At 54.1% G+C, this 17,379-nt stretch overlaps 1 protein-coding gene across 1 annotated transcript in view; it reads right to left on the minus strand.

Moving 5' to 3' along the window:
* MAN1C1 (mannosidase alpha class 1C member 1) overlaps positions 1–17,379 on the minus strand; it is a 137,553-nt gene that overhangs the window by 34,727 nt on the left and 85,447 nt on the right. The window lies entirely within an intron of this gene.

The following is a 17,379-nucleotide window of genomic DNA, read 5'->3' on the forward strand; positions in this document are numbered from 1 at the left end:
GCTTTTTGATTTCTTCAGCTCATGGATTATTTTTATAACCAGAAATTTATTTCCGTTGAAGGAAAAAAAGGAAAGAAAGTTCAGGCAAAGAAACCCAACAAATGCACAAACCAACGATTTTGTGGCCACTCTAGGACGATGAGTATACAAAGCACAAACTTCAAGGCCCGGCCCCTGCCCCTGGGCCTTACACTGTTGTCCTAGAAGTAAAGGCTGAGATCATTGTGCAAAATGACAGTTTTCCACAACACAGACCGGGCAGGAGAGTGATGATGACCTCCCCACATGGCACAACCAGAGCCTGAGTGGAGAGCACTGTAAAGGAGGAAGGGAGGGAGAAAGAGATGTGCCTGGTGCCATCTGGAGGGCTTCCTGGAAGAGGAACCTGCCTCCCACAAACTGCTTACAACTACAGTCATTGCAGGCAGCAGCAGTTTTCTTTAGGGACCAGAATGAGCTTAAGAGGAGTCACTGTTCCTTCACAGTCCTCCTTGCAGAGGCTCAAAGCAGTGAGTACGATAGACTCCACCACCCCCCAGAAGAACTCGAGAGCTCCCTGACAGCGCTGAGCCCCACTTGAGTCTGAAGCACAGGCTTTGCGGGCACTCCTGCGTTCAGAGTTAGCGCCTAATCTCCTTAATTAGTGCTTCGCTCACCGCTCACTTGTGGTGACTTTGCAGGCAGAGAATCCTTCTGAAACTCAAACACTTACCCGCCTCTCTGGCCGGGCAAGGTTGGATAACGGGCACGGCCTGGAAAAGGATGGGAGGGAGATCAGGTAGAAGTTGGGAGAAAGATAAGGCTGGAGGTTCAAGAATCCATTTCCAGAAGGGAGGGTTTGCAAGGACGAGAGGAAGGAGGGGAGGGCTGGGGAAGCAGGGGCATCCTGAGGGAGTCATGCGTTCCCGGATGGCCTCAGTATTTGGGTTGAAGTGAATTTCCAGAATGTCAACCCCCCCACACTGAAGGATTGGTAGGAAAACATACCCAAAGCCAAAGGTGATCCCTTCCCTGTTTATCCTGGTTGCTTCCCTGTAGGTGCCAAGGCCTGGACGTGGTTCATGGGAACGCTTTACCCTCCAAGGTGCTCGGGCACGGGGACACTGATGCACCTCAGAAGGACACAGACTGGGACACACCCAGGCCACAGTGCGCCAGCCTTTTGTCCACACTCCTCGCTCTGAAGCTAGCACCTTTCCTCTTATACCACAGGGTCTCAGACCTGATTTTTTAAGGTCCTGGAGGGATTTTAAAGATCCTGCTGCCCTACCCCTAAATTTCATAGATAACCCCAGAGAGGGGTTGGGACATGCCCAAGAAAAGACCAGAGGAGGAGTGGCACCCCAGCCTGGGCCAAGTGTGATGTGTTTTCCACAACGAGTCACCTCTCAATTCCCTGTGAAAACAATTTCGGGTCTGATTGTAACCCTACCCCACCCCTGCTGGGGGGAGGAGGCCGCTCTGGTCAGTGAAGGCTCAAGGAGCAGTCCAAGCTGTTCATTCTTCAAGGCCAAGGGAGAGGCGGCCAGTATCTGATTTCCAAATCCTGCCCTGGGCTGCCTGGTGTTTTCAGCCCACTGGCCCTCCTTCCCCTGGCTGAGCCCGAGCCCAGAGGCCCCGGGGCCTCGGCCGGGCCAGGAGGGCAGCGAGGGCTCCTCGTGACCAGCTCTCCTTCCCAAATACTCCAGAGGCAGCCGGCTGAGAAGGCAGCTTGCTAAGAGATCTGTTGGCAAGGTTCTGCCCTGCTCTCAGGTTCCTGACTCCTCTCGGTTGATCTCTCACTGCCGTCTCCACCTACCACACAGCTGGGCTGCGGGCCAGCAAGGCACTTATTGGAAAGCCTTTCATTCCAGGCTAGAGGTTACCCAGTGGCCAGGCCAGGCAGGAGAGAAGGCCTTATCTCAAATTCAACTCTATCTGCACCTGCAGCTGGCCTTCAGCAGCTCCCCTGGGAAAAAGACACAGGCCCATTCAGTAAACAGGCCCATGATTTACAAGCAAAAAGCCAACGGGGCACAGAAAGTCAGGCAGCCAGCTTGGAAGCTTCACTGGGCCTGGGCCTGGGGCAGGTTCCAGATAGGCCCACTCCCCCAGCTCCAGCTCTGAACCCTTCCTGTTCACAAAGGACCTCCTCTCCTCCCCCTTCCTGCCAGGGCAGGAGGCAGCGAGGTGTGTTGAAAGAACATAGCTCTGGGTCCAAATCCCAGCTCGGGCCAGCAACACATCTGCTCTAAGTGTCAAAGTTCTCATCTGTAAAATGAAGTTAAGACCACTGGGCTGGGGTACTGGGGAGCCACTGCAGGCTCCTGAGCCAGAATAAATGCATCATATACATGCCCTGTCCAAGGACCTGAGAGTACGTCCTTGAAAAATCAGTTCATTGTTCTTATTTCTGGGGTCCCTTAGCTCACCTTGAAACACTGGCCTGGCCAGGGAGATGCAGGTTCAAATCCTGGCTCCATCACATACTAGCTGTGTGCCAGGGCAAGTCACCGTACCTCTCTGAGCCTCATGTTCCTCATCTGCAAACTGGGGATGACACTAGGACCTACCTCAAAAGGCTGCAGGGAGGGTTAAATGGGGCAGGGGATGGAAAGGAGCTAGCACAATGCGGGGTACATGTGAGCTTAACCCAATAAACAAAAGTGTGGTCTTCCTTGCCCCTGACTGGCCCTGGGCAGCTCCTCCACAAAGTCTTCTGCAGTCACTGAGGCCTTGCAGTGCTCCTGCATTACTGGCCTCTCCCTGTCCTGCAGGGCAATGTGGGCATGAGACTGCAGTTTGCAAAACCCTTGGCTCAACTTAAAGGAGAAGTGTCACATGGGCCCCACCTGTGTTTGCTGCTGACGCCATCACCACCCCTGACCTGGGCGTGCACCTGCTGCCAAAGAGTCTTCTTCCCTCCAGGACTCCCTCCCTTCCCCTCCGATTCACCCTGTACACTGTTGCCTGACCTGTCTTCCTAAAACCAGATCCAACTGTGTCCCTCCCCAGCTCAGGAACCTGCAATGGCTCTCAGTACTCACGCAGCAAAGGGAGTGAGGCCTTTTGGGTCTAACTTTAAAGGATCTGGCTAATCTCACCTCCTGCCAAGCTCTGCTTCCTGGACACGTGTTGCACGCTCCTGCCTCCATACATTTGCATGTGTGGTCTCCTCGCCGAGAAAGCGTCTCTGCATCTGGGCATACTCAAAGCCCACACCTTCTTCAAGGTCCACCTCCCCCCGCAGCCTTCCCTGATTCCACCCAGCCCACCTCCTCCTGCCCAGAGAGCTCCCACAGCACTTTCTCGGGCCTCCACTCAGGCACCCACCACTCCCACCCTGCACTGTGGGCTTTGCCCCACGCTTTAACTAGACTGTGAGCTCCTTGCCTCTCTTGCACCCCTTCCTTGCCTTGTGTCAAGTAACCCCAATGGGGTTACTTAGTAACCCCAAGGTTAGTTAGGTTAGTAACCCTAATCTCAATGGGCCGCTGGCCATCTTGCAGCCTCCTCACATGCCCTGACTTCTGTGACTCTTCTACAAACTCTGCTAGGAACTGCGTTCCCATTCCTCCTTCTCCTACAGAAATCTAGAGCCCACCCCAAACACCTCCTTGCCCATGAAGCCACAGTGCTTTCCACCCATGGTCTGCCTGAAGTCCACCCTCCCCTGACTCTCCTCCTTTGAGAACTCTTCCCTGGCCCCTCCAGGCCCACATGATAGGCCTCTACTCTGTGTACTCCCATCTCCAGGACAGGTGCTCCCCCATTCTTATCACACTATAAAGGAGTCATCAATTTGCTTGTCCCTGCCCCCTGTAAGAGAGGCGCTCTGGTCTGCATCAGAGTCATCTCCACACTCAAGAAACAGCTGCCGGGCCAGCCCGGTGGCTTAGGGGTTAGGTGCGCGCGCTCCGCTGCTGGTGGCCCGGGTTCGGATCCCGGGCGTGCACCGACGCACCACTTCTCCGGCCGTGCTGAGGCCGCGTCCCACATACAGCAACTAGAAGGATGTGCAACTATGACGTACAACTATCTACTGGGGCTTTGGGGGGGAAGAAAAAAAAGGAGGAGGATTGGCAACAGATGTTAGCTCAGAGGCGGTCTTCCTCAGTAAAATGAGGAGGATTAGCACGGATGTTAGCTCAGGGCTGATCTTCCTCACAAAAAAAACAAAAAAAAATAAAACAAACAAAAAAGAAACAGCTGCCAAGTGAAAGTGGGAAGGCGGGAGGGCGGGAAACCAGGCTGGTCCACCTCTGGCCACCTGCACTTACTCTCCTGGCTTCACGGCTTGCTCTGTGCTGGATCTTGGCCTTCAGGATGCCCCTCTTCCCCTGCCTTCTCCTTCTCACCCTAAGATCGCATCTTCCCAGTCTCTGCTCCTGGTTGGCTCTTCCTCATCTCCAGGCCTCTAAAGGCTCGGTGCCCAGGGCTCTGTTTTGGGGTCCTTTCTCTTCTCTGTCCTCCTTATTCCCTTAGTGATTCAATCTGTTCTCACAGCTTTAAATACCATCCACATGCTGATGATTCCCGGATTTAAATGTCCAGCCAGGACCTTGTCCCCGAACCCCAGACTCACCTATCCAACAACTCTCTGATCACATTTCCACTTGAGGTCCACGCGCATCTCGCGGTTAACTTGTCTGAAAGCAAATCGTGCTCCTCCCTCCAAACCTGTTCTTCCCACCATCTTCCCCCCTCGCTTAGTGCGAACTTCCTCATCCCAAGAGCTGTGGCCCCAAACCCTTGACTCTGCTGTGTCTCTCGCCCCCACAGCTGGTCCCGCAGCGAATCCAGGTGGCTCAATCTTTACAAGATTTCCAGACTCCGTCCACTCCTCCACGCTACCACCTTTAAAAATGCAAGTCACATCACGCCACACCTCTGCTCAAAACCCTCCCATGGCTCCCATCTGACTTGGAGGCCCATGATCTGGTCCTGGCTTCCTCCGCCCCTGCCCGGCTTCTCTCCCTCCTCTCCAGGCGCACGCTGTTCCTGGAGCCCTCCAGGCCTTAGAAGCTTGGCCTTGGACTGTGATGGCTCTGCTGAAATAGCACCCCCATTGCTATTCCCTTACCCTCTTGATTTCTCCTCAGCACCTTTATCCCCAGTGTCATTACACATAGATCTGCCTCCCTGTTTTCTGTCTTCCCTTGACAGAGCATAAGCTCCTGGAGAGGAGAGCTCTGTTTGTTCACTGCAGGCCTCCACTGCTTACAACACTTTCCAGCCCATCACCGGTACCTGGTAAGTATTTGGGAATAATGGGCCCCTCCCTGGGCAGGGAGGGCTTTGAGGGGGACATTCGCATCTCTCAGTTCCTGGGTGCAGTCTAGCATCCAGAGGCATTAAAGGTAAATGTGTTGGTTGAACAGACTGAGCCCAGACTGGGCATCTGTGGTGACCACATCCAGGGCAGGTTAGCTGTTGACTCCAGGGCTGGTGCCAACAGACAGAGGAGACCCTCCCACCCGGCTGTAGCCAGATCATCAACCTGTGTCTGCACCATTGCCCTGCGTGAAGCTATTTGCCACGTGTGTCTCGGTCTCTACAAGGGACGGGAGCCCAGATCCCATAACCTCCTCCCTGGGGTGCTGCCTGGTCAGGAACCACCCCGCCCTTCTGGACTGAGGTTTGCATCCCCTCTCCTGACTCTGCCATAATAATGACGAGGAGGTTTTTATGTGACATTATATTAGCAAAGAGAAATGGGTCAGGCTGGGCAACATAAGCTCCAGGAAGAACATTCAGCAGGAAAAAATCACCCACGGCATAGCCTATTACTGCTGTATCCCCACAGCCATACACTAACGGTTGCATTTAATTCAATGATACAATCCACAGAGACTTTTCTTAATCTGTAACGAAAGAACAAAAATGTTTTTCTCAGCTTCCAAAGAAACCCACGTGGCTGTGCAGCAGATCATATTTCCCCAAGATGGCTCCAGAGTATACCCCATCCCACTAGAGGAACTCCTCCCACGGCTCCTCTCCTTGAACTGGGAGACCCTTGTGACTACCTGGAACAATAGAATAAAGCAGAAGGATGATGTGCTAGTGTCCAGGCCCCGACCTTAAGAATCTGGCAGTTTCCACTTCCTGCCTCTTGGAATGCTGGCTCTTGGAAGCAGCCACCATACTGTGAGGAAGCCTGTGCTACCGCCCCCGAGGGGAGAACGCACGGAGAGGCCATGTGTATGTTTCTGACTGAGAGCCCATCTGAGGCCCCTGCCAACAGCTAGCGTCAATTCCAGACATGTGACTGGAAAAGGGTCCAGATGGATCCAGCTGTCAAGTCGCCCTCAGCCTTCAAGCCTTTCCAGCTGGGGCCCATACAATGTGGTACAGAGACCAGCTGTCCTCGTGGTGCCCTTTCTGAAGTCCTGACCCACTGAATCTGTGAGCATAATAAAATAATTGTTTTAAGCCACTAAGTTTTGAAGTAATTGGTTATGCAGCAGTAGCAACTGGAATGTTCTGTCACATGGGTTTTTAGGAAGATTAATTAAAGTCATACCCCCACTACCCCAAGTGCATTGTTTAAAATCACACCCTCTTGTATGGCCAGGTCTTCTGGCTGCATGAAATCCTGTGAGGGATTAGGACCTCTCCATTTCTATCAGGTCAGGTTTTTTTTTTTTCCTCCAGTAGGACTATTTTCCTTGAATCTTCCCATACTGGCTATTTCCTGGGTCATAAAAGTTTTGTTCAGAGGCTGAGTGTTTCCAGGCAAAGGGTTTTTGGAGCTTCTGGAAGAATTAAAGCTATTTTTTAGGAACTGTTCCTGGAACCCAACAGAATGCTCTCAATAGAGGCTGATTAATCAAAGATGATCAGATCTGACCATGCCACTGTCCTTTTTAAAAGCCCTTGATGATGTCCCTGTCCTCCAAGCTCAAAGTCCTGGGCGCAGCATACAGGGTGCCTGTGGTCCAGGCCTTGGCAACCTCTCCAGCTTCACCCCTCTACTGCTGTCTGCACGTGGTGCTCATCAGACCACTAGCAGCTCCCCAAATGCCCCGAGGGGTCTGCTGAAGTGGGTCTCTATGGCCGGGATGCCTTCCTTCTCCGAGGCAGCTTGGTAAACACCTGCTAATCGTTCTGGCCTTGGCTCGAGCACTGTCTTCTCTCAAGATGCTCCTAAGCCCCCAAGCAGACCTGACTGCTCCCTCCTTTGCAAGCCCGCCTGCTCTGCTGCAGGCGCTCCGTCACAGCATTGCCTGCTCTACATCAGACATCTTCGCTTACGTGCCTGTGAATCCCAGGGGGCAGCGGCTGGATCCAACTCCTCCCAGGGGCCCCGGCATCTGTCCCCAGGCCAGGCACCCAGAAGGAGAATAAATGGCTAGTGGAAACGCCCACGGTGCTTTCTTAGGGATCTCCAAACACTTTACAAGGTCTCCTGGCCTTGGAGAAAACACACCACACACAGCAGTGGCCAGCTATCCCAGGAAAACTGTTGGAGGGACCAGATGGGCAGCTGCAGACGTCAGGGCCCTGGTGGAACCAATGGCTTCCTCCACCCTTCCCAAACAGAGGCCATGCTTTGCTGCCACAGCCATGGCCGACTGCTGGATGAGGCTCACTGCACAAATGGCCGGACACGGTTCACTGAAGCCATCGACTGAACAGGGCTCCTTGTTGGAAAACAGGGTGTGTTTAAAAATGTTCATGTTTTGTTTGTTTTTAAATAAGAGCTGAGGCTGCTATCTGACCTGCAAACTGGTATTTAAAAACTCCCTCTGACAGTGCTGTGGAGCAAGCCCCGAACTGCTTTTATCTCAGAATATCGCTGAGAGAAAAGGCGGATGGAGAAATTGGAGCCCAGGATGCTGCAGTGACATCTCAAAGTCACACAGCAGCTCAGGGCAGTCACCACCTTCCAGACCACATGACCTCGTGTCCCTTTCCAGCTGTGTGATCTTGGATAACTGACAACTTCTCTGGGCCTCAGAAAAATGGGACGAGGTTTCCTTTTTAGAACGACGTGGCCAGTTCAGATGAATGTATACAAGAGCACTCAGCAGGCACTCAACATGAGAGAATCGGATACACCCAGCACACAGTAGGTGCTCAATGCATGGGGCTATTATCATGAGGCTCAGTTCCAGCAGAGACAGCCACGTTGGGGCCAGCAAAGCCAGGATCCCTTGCAGATTGTTGGCCCAGCAGGAAAGGAGAGCATGGCCTTTGTGCCAGGCAGGCAGGAGCTGTGAGCCCTCAGGAAGACAGGACCGAGCTGGGCAGGTGTCATTTTTAACACACTTCTTGCCTCAATGGGGAAACGAGCAAAAGCCGGAGCCCTTGGCTGCTCAGCCCAAGAGACATTAAAACCCACCTGCTGCTCTGGGTAGCTCCTGAGGGCAGCCCCAGAGCCCCTCCATACTCCAGCTTCTACCTGGCTTGTACCTGTAAATGAGATGGTTGCTCAGTACTCTCCCTCCGCCTCCATGGCGGGGGCAGGGGGTGGGTAAACATCCCTGTCCCATCAACCTTGGTCTTGCCCACGCAACTTGCTTTGGCCTCACGGTGGACGAGAATTAAACTCTGCCCTTGACTTTGGGTTTGGCCATGAGACTTGCCAATGGGATTAGTGGACATGACTTGAACAGAGGTTTGAAATAAGCTTGCATGGTTGGGCTTGCCCTCCTGTGCTCCTGCTTTTCACCAGAAGAACCAGTCTCCAATAGCCACTGGTCCAAGAAAGATGAGAGACAGGTGGAGCAGACCTGGACCCAGCTGAGCCCAGGCTAGATAAACCAAACTCCAGCCTATCTGCAGCCACATGAAGGAGAAATAAATGCTCACTGCTGTCTGCCACTCATTGTGGAGTAATTTGTTATACAGCATTATTTTGGAAATAGCTGACTGATATAATCCCCTTCCAGCCCTATCTCTTAATAGTCTTTTTGTGTTTTCCATACTCTAGCTAAACTACTGATTTATGTGGTCCACTCTTTCTAGCCTTCCAGCCCTTGACTCAAGCTGTTCCCTCTGCTTGGAATGCCCTCCTCTAACCCAAAACATCTCCACACGTCCCAATCCAATGTCTACTTTAAGTCTTGGAGAAAAAGCTGCTTCCTCCATGAAGACATCCCTGATTTCCCCACCTGGGCCTGAGGTCCTCCTCCTCCAACTCTTTCATTGAAAGAACTGCATTTGACAACTTTCATTATAGTAATCTGTGTCCTCTGTGTCCTCTCAAGTCCATCCCAGGCGGGGAGTGGCTTCAGGGTTGGATCTAAGCCTGGTTACTCTAAGCCGGCACAGGTCCTGCAGAGCCAGGCGTCGTTGGGATCTGCTGAATGAAGGGGTGGATGCCCTCCTCCCACTGTCTCCCACCTAGATGAGGAAGCCTCCCCGACAGTGCCCCTCGCCAGAGGCGCTCCTGCATGGTGTGAGGTGCTGGGGGGCAGAGACCAACTCCACAATGCTCTGAGACCCTGGCCCAGGGCAGACACCCCCCAAGGTTTGCTTGTGGGATGTGGAATTCTCCTAAATGCCAACCACCACCGCCTTCCTCATCAGAGGTGAACAGAAAGACCTGCAGTCAGGGCCGGCCCCGGGGCTTAGCGGTTAAGTGCGCACGCTCCGCTACTGGCGGCCCGGGTTTGGATCCCGGGCGCGCACCAATGTACCACTTCTCCGGCCATGCTGAGGCCGCGTCCCACATACAGCAACTAGAAGGATGTGCAACTATGATGTACAACTATCTACTGGGGCTTTGGGGAGAAAAATAAATAAATAAATAAAATTAAAAAAAAAAAGAAAGAACTGCAGTCAGCTGACCGAGCAATCGCTCAGTGCCAGACACTGTGCCGTATGTTTCACACATCGTCTTCTTTAAACCTTGGGACAACTCTGTTATTGTCCCTCTTTTACAGATGGAGATAGGGGCTTCAAGGAATTACGTCACTCCCTCAAGATTTATTCATTCACCCAAAAACATATTTTTGAGTGCTCAGGACGTGCCTGGTGCTGGAGCGCAGTGGGGAGTGGACAGTCCTCGTCCCCACTCTCGAGGAGCTGCAGGCCTGGTGGGGGAGGAAGACACCAACCAGGTGACACACAGATGACATCTAGTTACAAAGTAACATACGTGATAAAGCAAAAGAGAGAGGGAGCAGCGGCCAGGAAGGAAGCACAAGAAGAAGGGGGGGGTGGGGGCGTGCCAGGCGGAACGCGCAGCACACAGAGCAGCCTCAGGCGGGGCAGTCTTGACACATTCCTGGAGCCGAGAGGAGGTCATGGGTAGTGAGAAAGAGGGAAAGCAGTGAGTGGTGAGGGGGTGGGGCCAGGCCACATAGGGCCTTGGGGGCTCAGGGAAATGCGTGGGGACGGCTTAGGGACCTGATCTGACTGGCATTTTAAAGTGATCCTCTGGCTGCTGTGTAAATAGTGACCGGGGGACCCAGGAGGGACCTCCTGTGGAATAATTCAGGGAGCTGCCCACTAGTCACTTACAGATGGGTAGGAGGGAGGCAGGGAGCACCTGGCCTCTGCTTTGAGACCCCTTGAAGGCAGCTGGAGATGCTCCCCAGCCGGGGGGCAGCTGTTTCCCAGTCCAGGAACAAGAAGAATTAACCCAGAGCACAGGGCAACATCACCCAGTCGTCTCACCTCAGCCCCAGGGGGAGCCTGCAGCTGCCCTCAGGCCCACGGGCGCAGGGTCACAATGCCATCGTGGATACACATTGCGGCCACACAGAGCTATGCATTGATCATGGCAAACACAGCCTGTGGACCAGAGCCAAGAGGCACAGATGCATGGCTCCGATAACAAGACAAATGCTGATTATTGGAGAGGGGAAAAGAAGAGCAATCAAAGAGGCCCTATTCACCCCAAGAACATAAAGAGATGGCCGAGGCAGTGCCGGGAGAGCCTGGTGCAGAGCTGCGGCCAAGGGGAGGGTCCTCTGGTCACTGGGATGGCAGACCGGCAGGCAATGGGCCAGCAGAAAGGGCCCGTCCCAGGGCTACTCTTAGTAGCTGCCTTAGCTTCCTCATCTGTACAATGGGAGCAACAATACCTCCATCTGCAGAACCATCATGAGGGCTGCAGGTCACAGTGTGTGTAAAACGCCAGATGCAGCTGCCGCCCACGGCCGGCCTCAGCCTCAGCGGAGACGCCAGCCACGGCTCTCAGTTGTGGAGCCTGTGTGGAGGCAGACGCGCCGCTGAGTGCCCCATAGGCAGCACCTCTTTTGAGCCTCTCAACAAACCTGTGAGGAGGGCACAATTTGTGTCCCTATTTTACAGATGAGGAAACTGAGGCTTAGAGAGGTCATGTCAATTTCCCTGGGCTGATGAATGAGGGAGCCAGGATTCAACTCAGGCCAGCTGCCTCAGATGCTCTGTGTTTCACTGCTGTGCCGTCACCACGCTCCTGTGCAATTTCTGAAAACTCGGCTGGGTTCAGAGGGTCCGAGAGGGTCCCAGGGAGGTGCCCACAGCCACGAGACCCTCAGGCCATCTCCTCAGGGTCTGGCAGTACCTCCCACCTGTGGGCTGAGGCAATGTCCCCTCTGTAGCAGGCCCTGCGTGTGTGAGAGGAGCTGGGTGCCTCTCCCTGCAGAAGCCCCGCCTGTGATGCACTAGCCTGGTGCCGCTTCCTCCAGGAAGCCTTCCCAGATCCCCTCAAGGGGGTGATGCTTCCTCCCTACACCATTCTGGGTCCCACTAGTCTGAGGGTGACTCACAGGAGGGTCCGTGTTGGTCTGTCTCTCTGACAGGCAGGAGCCCTGGAAGGCAGAGATCCTGCCATGTTCATCTTTGGAACCCTCAAAGAGCTTCGTATGATGCTGGGTACTCAGTAGTTTCTGAGTAAACGTATACTGAACTAACCCGGAGAGAGAACCGAGAAGCAGCCAGAGCAAGCATAACCAGGGGCCAGGCCCTCTCCATCATGCCCATCATGGCCCCACCTGATTCACTCCCAGCACCCAGTGAACAGGAGGGGACCGAGCCTCCCTCCTCTATAGACTAGGGACCTTCCCTTTCCTTGGTCCATAGGCCCTTTCCCGAATCTAATAGAAGCCACACCAACCCTCCCCTTACCTGAAAGGTACTTGCACACATTTTACACAGAGAAACGCAGGCTTCCCATTGCCAGGATTATCTGTGCTGACCACCTAACTGAGGAGGGGCGGGCTGGGACAGATTTTTACTTACTACAAAGCACGGGGTGAGGAAGTTATTTTGGAGTTAGGTTGATGTGGAATCACATCTTACCTTGGCTGTTCCTAGCGGTGTGACCTCTGGTTAGCTACTTCACCCATGTGAGCCTCAACATCCTCATCTGTGAAATGGGGATCATGTCAGATCATGCATATTACTAGAGAGACTGGCAGTAGTTGGTGTGCAGGTTTTTTTTTCTTTCAATGTACATGGGCTGCAGGGGGTGCCTGCGAGGCAGCTTTCATTTGATTTTTTTTTTTAGAGGCAGCAGTGCTAGTGGAAAAAGCACAGGCTCCTAGTCCAAATGTTCGAGTCTTGGCTCTGCATATTACCAGCTGTGTGGCCACAAACAAGTTACTAAAGTCTCTGAGCCGTGAGTCTGCTTCTGTCAGAAGGGACTGACAGCACCCCCCTGGAAGGTGTGGGCGGCTTGGACGAGGCGCAGAGTCTGACAGAAAGAGGCAGCAGGAGGTGGAAGGGTCTGTGCTTGGGCTGAGCAGGAGAGGCCCCTCACTCGCCCAGGCCCACCCACTCCTCATCGCTGGCGTGAAGGCCCCCAGCACGCTTCCCGGGTGAGAACGGCATCTGTTTTAGATCTGGGGACCACAGCAATTCACAACGCAGCCAACGTGCCCCGGCCCGGAAGGCAGCTCTCTCTGCTTCAGAGAAAACACACAGTTCAATTTCCTAGGGATCGAACTCTGGGAGCCTTTCAAGGCTCTCCCAGCAAGAGCAGTTCTCGGAACTCAGGAGGCTCTACCCTCGTGTGACTGAACAACTACAGCCTGAGCATCTGTCGTTCTCAGCAAAGGTCGGTGAGGATGGCGGAGAAAACGAAAAGCATCTGATTTTGGCGGCACGGCTTTCAGAAATATATGGTACTCCATTTTTGTCAACCCACAGAAGGCACAGCTCAAATCATTAAGAAGCCATCGTACTTAATCACCCCCAAAGAAGGCCGGCCTGTGTCTCTCAGATCATTTTCAGATGGTTTCAGGTTAACTCAAAAACTGACAGGCAAGCAGGGAGGGGATTATGACAGACGATAATCTGAGGAATTTCTGGTCCTGGTTCTCAGAGGGCAAGGGATTTATTTGAGAGAAAATCGCCACCCAGACCTCAGCGTGGTGGTGGTGGGGACAGTGGTGACAGGGGTGCCATAGTCCAGGATGGATCAGCCATGACTTCTGCCCTCAGGGAGTCTGCAGCTGCTTTCTCAGAAAGACAGCAAATTCATGGCAAGCTGTGAAGTAAAGGAATAATTACGATGCCCTGTGACAGGTGCTAACAGAAGGCGGAAGTCTACCCAGTGGTTAAGTCTCAGCTGTGAGCACACAGAGCTGGGCTGGGAATCGTCTTTGCCACTCCCGGAGCTGTGTGACCTCACGCAAGTTCCTGCACCTCTCAGACTCGGGCTCCTCACCTACAAAGTGGGATGCCCATCTCACAGGCTGGGGAGGCTATGAATGAGTTGATTCCTGTAAAGCCTTTCGTGCAGTGCCTGTACATAGCAAGTTCTCCGTCAATGCTGGCTAAGCAGCTAACTGCTGAAGGAGGCCTCAGAGATGACCTTTGATTTGGATCAGGACGGATGAGCAGGAGTCTGCAGAGTGGAGAGTTGGAGGAAGGACATTCTGGGCAGAGGGCACAGCACGTGCAAAGGCCCTAGGGTGAGAGGCTGGTCAGGGAGGAGCGCAGGGTATGTGGGGAGGGGGATGTGGCAGGGATGCTGCAAGCTAAGGTGGAGCCCTCCTGAGAAGGTCTGTGAGTGCCAGGCTAAGGAGTTTGGACTTGACTGAGAGGGAACGGGGAGCCGTGAGGTGTGTCAGCAGGGCCAGCGTGTGGATTAGAAGCTAACTGAGGGGCAATGGGGAGGCTGTGGAGAAGGAGGGGAAGTGTTTGTGCAATTCAGCCTCCTCAGAGGGTCAGGAACATCCTGCGTCTTCTTCCAGGTCTCCGCCCACATGGGGCACTTGTTGACCTCCAAGTGCTCACTCCCATCAAACTCTGATCCAGGGTCCCCAGCCTTTGTCTGAGGAAAACACCCCTTACTATGCCCAGGAAAGACCGAGCCCCCCTTCCTTAGGGCAGAGTCGTGGGGAGACTGCTGCTCAGACAGGCCCTGCACTTCCCACCCTGCTTTGCATTTAGGTGGGGCCCTGGAACCAAGTTCTGGCCAACGGAATGTGGGCATAAGTTACATCCACCACTTTGAGGCTGGTCCATAAAAACCACCGTGGGATCCTCCAAGGCTAAGGGGACCTTGGGAGTCACGATCAGAAGACGATGGAGCCTCCATCACCCCGGGTCCCTGAGTGACCATGAGGAGCAGAGCCCCCTCCCCCTCCCATCAATGTGACTTTACATGAGCAAGAAATAAATGTCTCTTGTCTCAATCCATTGAGTCTCTGGGTTTACCTGTTACAGCAGCTAGCATTACCCTAAATAATGTAAAAACCGCACCCACTGAACAGAACTACCTTGGGCGTGTTATTCCACCTCTCTGGGCCTCGGGTTCTCTCATGCAGATTGTTGTGAAGGCCCAACAGGATGACAAATGTGAGCCATGCTTTGCAAGCAGGGAAGTCCTACAGGCATGCACTTCACCCTGGTGTTACTGGCTTGGGTCTCTCTGAGAGCCTGAAGGAGAGGGGACTTGGTACAGCTCCCGCTGAGGCAGGGGGAGCGCAGCCAGGGGCCTGGAGAAGCTCCAGGTAAGGGGGTCAAGATCCACCCGCAGAGCCTGACCCAGACTGGAGACCTTCCCTCCAGGCTTGAGTTCCACCCCTCAGGAGAGATGCTCCCCAAATAGCTGAGCCCCCGGGGGGAGGAGGCTGGGGCCTGGCTTCCATCTCCTGGAGGCTCCCCAGGAAGGAGTCGGCCCAGCCTCCCTGACAGCTTGTTCCAGCCTCTCACAACTCATTAACAGGAAGATGCACGCCCTGCCAGGAAGATGCATGCCTGACTTTTCAGACATGTCGGTAGACACTGTTATCAAAACCTTGCAATGTCCTCGCACAGCCCCCACGTTCTCCTGCTCTGGTGTCCTCCTGGCAGGCTCTGTGCTCAGGGCACGCGCTTGCTGCCTTTGGAGATTTGAGGACCTCGCGTGGTTGAGCGTTCTGCCAGCCAGCACGGCGGGGGGCAGGGGCTCAGGATGGAAGCCCTGTGATGCCAGAGGCTCACCCCGCACGGCACTCCTAAGCAGTCCTGCACTCCCCGCCCAGGACTGACACTGAGACCCGAAGGAAGAGAGAGGAAGGCTGAGCAATATGTGACGTGCTGAGCTGGATCTGGCCAGCGGAGACTTTAACAGGACCCCAGTCAGTACGTATCCTTCTGCTGAGGGGCTTCCCCTCCCACAGCTGGGGGCAGGGGTGGAGAAGGCCCATCCCCAGCCTCTGGAGCCTGAGCCCGGGCAGGGCCACCGCACCCTGTCCACACGACCCCGCCACCCTGTTCTCCGGCGGGCAGGCATAGACGCTGACCTTCCCCACCTCCGCTGCTCGGCCACATTTCCCCCGGCCCTGTCCACCAGCTCTGGCTGGGGGCCTGTGAGGGGCCCTCAAATCACCTGACTGAGTAGAAACCATCAACACCTGGACTGGGCTTTATGGAGAGACAGAAAGGAAGCAAGAACAAGGACAGAAAGCATCCATTTCCAGTCTTGTCACACAATGATGAACCTGGTTGATCCTTATACCCACCCTGAGGGGTGCCATCACCCCTACTGCACTGAGGGGAAAACTGAGGCTCATGGAGATTAAATGACTGGTGCTCAAGGTCACCCAGCTAGTCCACAAGGCAGTAATCTGAGCTGGGTCCAGAAGGTCCCATAATAATCACGGTCCCTTGTTTAGTACATCCTACATGCCAAGCACTAAACTGAGCATTTTATTCTTAATATTCAAAACAACCCAAAGCAGAGGTTATAACATCTCCATTTCCAGATGACATAACTGAGGCTCAGAGAGGTTAAGCAACTTGTCCAAGGTCACACAGCAGGTAAGCAGGAACCACAGCCTTAATGCCTACAGTGTTGGTGCTCTCTGCCTACACCAGTTGCCTCACCAACGAGAGGGGTTCCACCTGGGGAAGGCAGGGAACGAGGCTACAAGATTCTACCAAGCAAAAAAGCAGGATATAAAATTGTACACATGCTGATCATCACTCCATTAAAAACGCTAGTGTGCATGGATCAGATGGGGTGGTAGACAGCGGGCAGGTGTCTCAGAGTGAGGCGGGACTGGCAACTTCTGTTAGCTCGTGGTCTCCCTTGGCTGAATTTTTTCTTGTAAGGGTGGCTGAGGGTTAAGGTGAACAAGAGCCAGGTGGGCACAGGTGTAGTGGCTCAACCTTTCCTTGGCTCTGGCAGCAGGAGGTCTTCCCGCCCTCTCTCCAGGTGCAGGAGCCACCTGGCTAGGTAACCTTTCCACCCCACCACATTCCCAACAGGCCTCCGTCTCAGGCAGAGCTCCAAGCAAACCAGCGACCACTGCTCTGAGCACGTACAGCTTTTGAAAAAGTGAAGACTTGCAGGAGAGGGGCTGTAGTGGCTGCTTCAGCCCAAGCAGTGTTAGAGACGCCCCCGTGTCTGCAGTCCCCCCACCACAGAGGCCAAGGCCGGGATGCTGGGCTCCAATTACCTTTGTGACCCAGCCCCTGCCCACCTGGGCAGCTCATTACCCACCTTGCACTTCATGCTCCAGTCACACTCAGTTCAACATACCATACTGCCAAGCCTTTGCCCAGGCTGTACCTTCTGCCCAGAATGCCCTCTCTTCCCTACACTCCTATTCTGTCAGCTCTCGGGTGCACACTGGTTGTTCTTAATTGCCCTGAACCATCCCCCAGCTTTCAGATTGTTCTGAGTCATCTATCTTAAACTTCTGCTAAAATAAACAGTTTAGGAGAATCCTTCTAGAACTCCTAAAAGGCACAGTGGGGTGGCGAGGGAGGATCAGGACGGGGACAGGAACTGAAAAGTGACACGGGATGGCCCAAGGACACACTGCACACCTGTGTTCTGGGAGACTTAGGATGTCCTGGGAGGCCCGGGGCCGCCTCGCTCCAGTCCGCTCTATCACGGCTCCTGGGCCCCATATCACCCGCATGCCCTTGCCCAGGCTGCGCCCTCGACCTAGAATGCACTTCTCCTCTTCTCTGCCTGAGAAGCTCCAGCTCATCCTTCAAGGCCCAGCTCGGCAGTACCTGCTC

This window comes from Ceratotherium simum, chromosome 22, assembly GCF_057802395.1.
Source record: "Ceratotherium simum simum isolate JZ-2026a chromosome 22, ASM5780239v1, whole genome shotgun sequence".
Lineage (NCBI taxonomy): Eukaryota > Metazoa > Chordata > Mammalia > Perissodactyla > Rhinocerotidae > Ceratotherium > Ceratotherium simum.